This window comes from Cyanistes caeruleus, chromosome 3 (genome assembly GCF_971803275.1).
Source record: "Cyanistes caeruleus chromosome 3, bCyaCae1.hap1.1, whole genome shotgun sequence".
Lineage (NCBI taxonomy): Eukaryota > Metazoa > Chordata > Aves > Passeriformes > Paridae > Cyanistes > Cyanistes caeruleus.
In genome coordinates this window covers 102,199,249-102,207,918 of record NC_141703.1, presented here as the reverse complement: position 1 = coordinate 102,207,918, position 8,670 = coordinate 102,199,249, and the positions used below count along the sequence as shown (strand labels likewise).

General features: G+C 43.8%; 1 long non-coding RNA gene across 2 annotated transcripts; it reads right to left on the bottom strand.

Moving 5' to 3' along the window:
* Nucleotides 1-1,429: 1,429 nt before the first annotated feature.
* Nucleotides 1,430-5,340, bottom strand: LOC111944019 (uncharacterized). 2 transcript variants are annotated; one of them, XR_002871135.2, is made up of 4 exons: nt 4,941-5,340; nt 4,554-4,622; nt 2,369-2,504; nt 1,430-1,637 (listed from the first exon to the last, which is right to left on the bottom strand). It is a non-coding gene; the product is annotated as an uncharacterized LOC111944019 (long non-coding RNA). The 2 variants fall into 2 exon arrangements; XR_002871133.2 differs by having other exon boundaries at nt 1,430-2,504.
* Nucleotides 5,341-8,670: the final 3,330 nt, after the last annotated feature.

Below are 8,670 nucleotides of genomic sequence, written 5' to 3'. Positions count from 1 at the left end.
AGAAAGGAATTTGCCATAACCCAGGCAGAGCTGCTGCTTCTTTTTCTTCGTCTGTGGGCCCCCACACACCCTGTCCTGCAAGGACAACATGCAGTGCCAGCTGTCACCGTGGAGCTGCTGATCCACCTCCAGGATCCCCCAGCCCAGGATCTCAGCTCATCCCTGCTGTTCCAGCTGAGTGTTCCTCAGAGCCCTGCAGGAGCACCGGCACTGACTGCCCCAGGGGTTTGTGAAGCAAAGCCTCTCCTCCATCCCTTCCCGTCTCGGCCCAGAAGGCTGTCACGGGGTCCCTGCTGCTGTTTTGTTGGTAATGCTGTAGTTATTGTTGTTTGTGTGCCTTGTTATACACACTGGTAAAGAACTGTAATTCCTATCCCCAGATCTCTGCCTGAGAGCCCCTTGATTGCAAAATTATAATAATTCTGAGGGAGCGGGGTCTACGTTTTCATTCCAAGGGAGGCTCCTTCCCTCCCTAGCAGACACCTGTCTTCTAAACCAAGACACAGAGTAAAAGTGGTTCCTTTCACTTCAAAGGATGGGGTCAGCTGGCTGGATTTTGAGGAAAGTGATAGGGGTTTCTAAGTCTTCCTCAATCCATCCGCCTCTCCTACAAGTGTTCATTAAGGTATTAAAGCAATATCATGACAATAGATGGAGGTGGGGAGTGAATTTTACCCTGCAAGTCTTGGATTTCCAAAACCTCAAGGTGATTCTGCATATGTACATCAGAAGACTTTCTGGCAACCTTGTTTTCATAAAGTATTGCATAACCCATCTTAGAATCACATTCCCCATTTCCTTCCCTCTCCTTCAACCAAAGCAGGGAAAATTCAGTTTGTAGCCCTTTGCCTCTGTTTTGTAAAGCAAAACATCACATGCAGCCAAGCATTGTTATTTCATCTGTCTCTGAAGTGACAGGAAGCAGTGCACTGAACTCCAAAGCACCGAGGAGCTCCACATTCCTAAATGTTTGCAAAGATGCCTCTCCTTTCTCCACTCCTAGTCCACACCATCTTTACAGATAATATATTCTCTTAACATCAAGAAATAACTGCTATATAATTCCTGTACATTAAGGATGAATATCTTACAGCTTTCTGAAATTTGAATCAAAATATTATGTTTTGGATCCAAGGACATTTATTTTCCTTCCACTTCTCCCTTCTCCTGTATTTCAAGGTGCTTGTGTCATCACCTGCCAGTACTATACAGCACAGCTATCCAAAAAATCATGATCCCACCCTAAGCAGTTATGAAATCAACGCAAAATTCAAGAGGTGCTTCTGGGACAAGATGCCTCTTGCTTTTCCTTTGTCTTCTGGTTTCTACAAGAACATCAACCAAGTACAGACTGTGATTTTGCAACTCTGGCCTTTTGACTGATTGAACATTCATTTCTGTTTGAGTGATGAGTGATTCCCACAACAAATTTCATTGATGACACTCCAGAAGATACTTTTATTGACAGAAAATCTTGTTAATCACTCCCTGCTTCCCATTTAAGGGTCCTTTCCCCAGAAACCAAGGCGTGTTTTCTCCTTAAATGCAGGATGGAATTTCAGGACATCTCTCTACTTGTTTATCCTTGGCTTCAGAAACACTGTAGGACGTCATTACATTCACACATGAAAGATTTGCTGAAAACAGGTAAAATAATTTCCCAGAGTGAGTACTTGTGCTTTGTAGATTTGGGGGAAAAAGAGATCTTTCTGTTGTGTCAGGCAGTTTGAAACCTCTGTCTCTGGTTCTGGACACCCTTTCAGCAGTCATAATGAAATCCACATGCTTTGGACTAATATCTGAAACCAGAATCATGCTAAAAAAGCTGAAGACAGACCAGTTTCATATTAATAAAGAGTTTTAGATCATCAGTAATCAACTCCAGGAGTGATTACTAGCTCATCTGACCTGTATATTGCAGGCTGTTTAATATTACCGAGTTACCTGCATATTAAGCTGAGTAATCTGTGCTTGACTGCATCTCTTCCTGAATAAAGGAACCTGCCCATTTTCAAAGACTCAGGAGGTATCTTCCACTTCCTCTTGTTTCTGTTCCCAGCACAACTCTACACACTTTCACACTTCCATGCTTTTATAACCTGAATTTGTTGTGCCTTCTTTATGAGACATCTGCTTACATTAGGTTTGCTCTTTCTCCATTGCATGAGAGACCCTGGTAATTTGTATTCTCTTCTACAAGATACTTTATATAGTAATCAAGTCAATTTCTCACTTGATGGCTAACAGAATGAATATTTAAGTTTCTTGTTTTAAGATATTTCCCTTTTCTCTTACTTTTTCAGTATCACAAGCATAAATTCTCCACAAACTTCTTCAACCATCTCTAGAAATCAGGTATCAACACTACCTGAATTATCCAGGTCCTTTTTGGACAATGCGTCTGCATTGGGATTATTTTTATCTGCTGTGGGTTTGCCTACTGTGCAAATGAAATCTGTTGGGAGAAGTCCCACTCCTGAGGCTTGGAGAAACGTGCTGCAGGCCTGAAAAAAAATAAAAACAAAAAACAATTTATGAAGAAATTGCTTTGTAGTGAGAGATTTAAATCATCAATCTGCTCAGCTACCTAACACTAATTCTAGTGATGATCCTAATAATTTAATGTTCACAGAAGAAAAATCTGCAAAGCTTAAATGAGTCATCTCTCCATTCTTGCTTTCCAGCAGCTTTCCCATTTCTCACATAGAAAGGACAAAGCTGAGCCAGAGATAAGGAGCCTTTCTTTTCCACTTTAAGTCACATCCCATAAGAGTAAATACCTCTCTCAAGTGAATACCTGAATAATATATATTTTTTAAAGGAAAAAATTTCTCCTCTCTTTCTGTTCTTCACTCCTCTTTCTCCTCAGTTTCTAATTTTCTTGACAAACGGCAAATTCGAAAGAAAGTACCACAAGGGCTCATTCCACGTCTGCTGAAACCACAGGAGTTCTTCAGACAACCAAAATCTGTCCTGAACCAAATGTATCTGGGATAACAAGCCCCACAATTCCAGAAGTGCTTCACTATGGCCTAGTTAGTTTTCCTGACAAATCAGCTTTGAGATGAGGTCATGTTTGAGGAATTTTATAGGCATAAATAAAGAGGTGTCTTCTTGGCCAGGCAGGGCTTTGTGAAGAGAAGCACTGGAGTGCCACAGCTTCTTAATTTACTTCCTCAGGAATTAGGGTTCAGACATTGCATGCTGAGAGATACCCAGAGGTTTTGGTGCATCACCAGGAATCACCTGCTGATATCTAACTGCCTGTACAAAAACCTGTACATCGGGCTTTCCAAATTTAAGATTCTGAAGAACAAACTTTCTGGGGTATCACCAGCATGTGACTCTCTAGGAGTATCATTCCTCAGTCTTTCCTCTGCAATCTTAGAGATTTGCAGGGAGATCTCTGGATCTCAAGTACCCTCCACAAGGAGAGGTACTATTCATCTGCCTTCACTCATCTTAAAATATTCTTGAACAATGCATTTTCCTTAGCAGTCTGTGTAGCAGAGTATTATTTTCTTCTTCATGTATTTCTGTGCTTTCTCTGGTGAATCTCTTTATTTGTTTATTGAATCAACATTTGAATTGGCTTCTGCTTCTTTTCAGAGGCGTCTGAATTATTCTTCCTATGCTAATCTTCACCTTCTTTTCAGGCCCCACACTGGTCTGTGATGCCCTTTAGTGCTACTGGGACTTAACAAAGATGAATTTAAACTGCAAGCTCTTCCAATTTTTTCCAGTTTTCTGCAGTTAAAGTCTCTGTGCATTGTAAGATCACAATCACAATTCTTCTAGGTATTTTACATTCCCTCTGAGTCAGCTGAGCTGAGATCAGTAAGTTTAGTAATGCCTCTTCCAACATTTCATTCCACCCATACCTTGCAAGTACAGCAGTGTTGTGATTTTCTTTGTCTGAGATGGTCTGCCTTCAGATCTTTCATTTTGCTTTTATCTACAGCTTTGGGACAGAGTTTGGGCGTTACCCAAGTGGCACCATGCACAAATGCTTATCCTCCAAACCCTTGCTCACAATCAGCAATCCCCCTCTTGCTCTCTCCTGAGTTTTAAGCCATTTAACTTCCAGTCTCTTTTTATACTTCCTGTCATCTAAGTGTAATTTTCTTTTGTTACTACACTCTCAAAAGGAGACTGGAAATAGGCCACAAACCATCAGTTTTGGCACTTTTGTCATTCATTCAGTCCAAGTACTTGGCAGCTGATAATTTAAGCCTCAGCATGTCCCGTCCATTTCCGTAAGGTTGAGTTTGCTGCAACATGAACTGACTTTCTGCTGTGGATATGTCAGCCCCATGTGCTATGACAGGAGCTGGCATTCCTGTGGCCATGAAATAACAGAGTTCTCAACATTTAGTGAAGCAAGGAGTGGCATCAACAAAACTTCCATTCTGGACTTCTGGAGGGCAGACTTTGGCCTATTCAACAGACTGACTCGGACAGTACCTTGGGAAACATCCCTTAAAAATAAAGGGCTACAGGAAGGATGGATATATTTTAATAAAGAAATCTTGAAGACACAGGAGCAGACTTACTTTATGTGCTGAAAGATGAGCTGGCAGGGTAAATAACTGGCCTGGATGGGCAAGGAGATTTTGTAGGAACTAAGGGAAAGAAAGAGGGTGTACCTTTGGAAAGAAGGGCAGGTAACTCAGGAATTGTTTAAGGATGTTGCTAGGTCATGTAGGAAAAAAATAGAGAGGCAAAAGCCCAAGCAGAACTTAATCTGGCCACTTCTGTGATGGATAATAAAAAAAAGTTATAAATACATAAATAGCAAAAGGATGGGCATGAACAATCACCATTCTTTATTGGATTCAGGGGAAATATAGCAACTAAAGAAGAGGAAAAGGCAGAGGTACTTAACACCTTCCTTGCCTCAGCTTTCAATATCAAGACAGGTTATCCTCAGGACAACTAACCTCCTGAGCTGGTAGATGGGTACAGGGAGCAGAACAGCCCCTCTGTTATCCACTTAGATGCTCACAAGTCTATGGCAGCAGGTGGGGTCCATCGTAGGATGATGAGGCTGCTGGCAGATTAGCTCATGAAGCCCCTCTCAATCACTTATCATCAAGCCTGGCTCAGTGGGGGTGCCTCAGATGACTGGAAGCTGGATGCCTATCCACAAGAAGGGTGAGGAGGAGGATCTGGGGAAACTACAGGCCTGTCAGCCTGATCTCAGTGTCTAGCAAGATTATGGAACAGGTCATCTTGAATGAATGTGATCACACAGCATCTACAGGATGGCCAAGGGATCAGACCCAGCCATCATGGAATCAGGAGGGACAGCTCCTGCCTGACTGAACTGATCTCCTTCTATGACATGGTGACCCACCTGGTGGATGAGGGAAAGGCTACCTGGACTTCAACAAAGCCTTTGACACCATTTTCCACAGCATATTCCTGGAAGAGCTGTCAGCCCATGGCTTGGACAGGTGTGCTCTTCGCTGGGTTAGGAACTGCCTGGATAGCTGGGCCCAGAGAGTGGTGGTGAACCATGCTGCATCCAGCTGGCAGCCTATGATAAAATCTGAAAGTACCTTGGACCTGATTAGTGTAAGAGACTTAATAGTCAAGATGCCTTGGCAAGAACACACAGAGCTTTGAAGACTGCAAGAAGATTGAATCAAGTAGAAGAGATGTTGCAAAAATATATGTTCGTTTGTATGTTTGTATGATGTTTAACCCAATCATTGTAGTAAAAAATTACTAGCCTTCCTAGAATGGTATATAAGCTTATATGGCTTCTGTGTAACCCACAGTAAAATCAGATTCTCAGTTGTCCCTGTCTCTCTCCATCACTGATAGCGACCAGTCACTAATGGTAATTAGTAATACATTAGTAATGGTGACCCCCAGGAATCAGCACTGGGGTCAATCCTGTTTGATATCTTTATTGCTGACCTGGATGAGGGGATTGAGTCAACCATTAGCTAATTTGTAGATGACACCAAGATGAGAATGAGTGTGGATCTGATGGAGGGTAGGAGGACTCTGCAGAGGGGCCTGGACAGACTGGCTAGATTGGCTGAATCCAACAAGACCGTGTGCTTGGTCCAGCACTTTGGCCACATCAACCCCGTGCAGCACTAGGCTGTAACATAGCATGGCATGGCACCATGGGCTGGCAACAGAGTGGCTGGACAGTAGTCAGGCAGAAAGGAAGCTGGAGGTGCTTATTGATGTCAGGCCAAACATGAGCCAGCAGTGTGCCCTGGTGGCCAAGAAGGCTAGTAGCATCCTGGCCTGTATCAAGAATAGTGTGGCCAGCAGGAGCAGGGGGATTTTTCGCCTGCACTTGGCACTGGTTAGACCCCACTTTGAGTCCTGTGTCCACTCCTGGACCCTCACTTTAGGATGGACATTGAGATGCTCGAATGTATCCAGAGAAGGGCAACAAGGATGATGAGGGATCTAGAACACAAGCCCTGTGAGGAGCAGCTGAGGGACCTGAGGGGGCTCAGACTGAAGAAAAGGAGGCTCAGGGGAGACCTTATCACTCTCTATAACTCCCTGAAAGGAGCCTGTAGTCACCTGGGGCTCAGTCTCTTCTCACAGGCAACCAGTGACAGGACAAGAGGACACAGTCTCAAGCTACACAAAGGGGAGGACATCAGGAAAAGATTCTTCACAGAAAGACTGACTGGGCAATGGAATCAGCTGCTAAGGGAGGTCACCATCCCCAGAGATGTTTAAAAAAAAAAATACTGGATGTGACATTTAATGCCACGGTTTAGTTGATAAGGTGGTGTTAGGTCATAGGTTGGACTTGATGATCTCTAAGGTATTTTCTTACCTAGTTAATTCTGTGATTCTGTAAAAGTATCTCTATTGCTTCTACTGCTGCATTGGCCAGAAGCCCTTCTTAGGACACATTCATGAGGATGTTTTACAATCCAGGGCTGATCTGAAGTGTGTTGAACTCAATGTCTTCCAGTAACTCAATGCCAGTTCCACGGATGTTATAAAGCACAATATCAGGTCTGGAGTGGGATGCACAGGCTTAGGTGCCTTTTCTTTGATCAGTCCCTAACTTTCATTTACACAAAAGCAAGTATATTTATCAGATAACATCTCATCCAACATGGTATTTTGCTCTTCCAAGTCACCTGTTTTAAGTCTTGATTCAGCCATACCATTGCAATATCAGATGAGGGTAAGAGCTGCTGAACCTGGTAGCCTGATAGGAGTGAGATCGTTGCAATTTCGTGTTCCCACATCCAGCATGTGCACATATACACATATACACATTGTACAGATATACACATACATAAATATACATGCAAACATCTAGCCATCTTTCTCCAGGGAACTGCAGGACTGTCAGCCTGACTTTGGTGCGAGGGAAGGTGATTGAGCAAATCATCTTGAGTGCCATCACCTGGCACATGCAGAACAAGCAGGGAACCAGGCCAAGCCAGCATGGGTTCCTGAAAGGCAGGTCTTGCTTGACCAACCTGATGGCTCTCTTGGCAATGAGACCTGCTTGGTAGATGAGGGAAAGTCTGTGGTGTCAGCACAGACTCTAGAAAAGCATTGTCTCCTACAGCATTCTCCTGGAAAAATTGTCTGCTCGTGACTTTGACAGGTGCACTGTTTGCTGGCTAAAAGCTGGCTGGATGATTTGGCCCAGAGAGTGGTGGGAAATGGGACTAAATCCATTTGGCAGCCAGTCACTTGTGAGGGTCACTGGGGCTCAGTATTGAGGCCTGTCTTGCGTAGTATATTTATTGATCATTTAAAAAGGGGATTGAGGGCACCCTCAGTAAGTTCCCAGACTACACCAAGTTAGGTGGGAGTGTTGATGTGCTGGATGGTAGGAAGGCTCCACAGAAGGATCTGTGCAGGATGGATCCATGGGCCAAGACCAGGGGTATGAGGTTCAAAAAGGCCAAGTGTCAGGTCCTGACCATGACTATCTAATTATTCTATCTAATTCACATATTCCGCTCAGATCTCCAGTCTTGGTGCAGAGTGATTGGAAAGCTGCAGGGTGGGAAAGAACCTGGGGGTGCTGATCCACAGCAGCTGAACATGAGCTCAGGGTGTGCCATGGGGGGAAGAAGGCAAATAATATCCTTACTTGTGTCAGCAATGGTGTGACCAGCAGGATGACAGAAGTTATTTGAATGAGTGCACCCCTTTGCTGGCACTGGTGATGAGAGGTGAGGCAGTGGGGGGGGCTCAGCCTGGAGAAAAGGAGGCTCAGGCAGGACATTCTCACTATTTACAACTCCCTGACAGGAGGGTGGAGCCAGGTGAGGGTTGGGTTCTTCTCTCAAGTAACCAGACAAAAGGAAATAGCCTCAAGCTGTGCCAGAGGAGGTCCAGGATGGATATTGGGAAAAGCCTACCTGTGTGAGACAGTTAAACAACAGCAGAACTGCAAGGTCCTCCTTGGAAGCAAAGCTACAATTTGCAGCCAACATTCTCCTCACTCTGCTCTGAGTGGTGTCAATGTCCATCACATGTCTGGCAATCACATTCACACAAATGAGATTTCTGCACATAAAATAAGCTGAACCACAAATGCTCACTGTTGATAAAAAACTAAACAAACAAAGCAACAAATCAAGGGAAAGAATTGTCTGGAACATCTAAAATGCAGGATCTTAGTCTCCTCATGAAATTAAAATTTCCAGCCTTGGA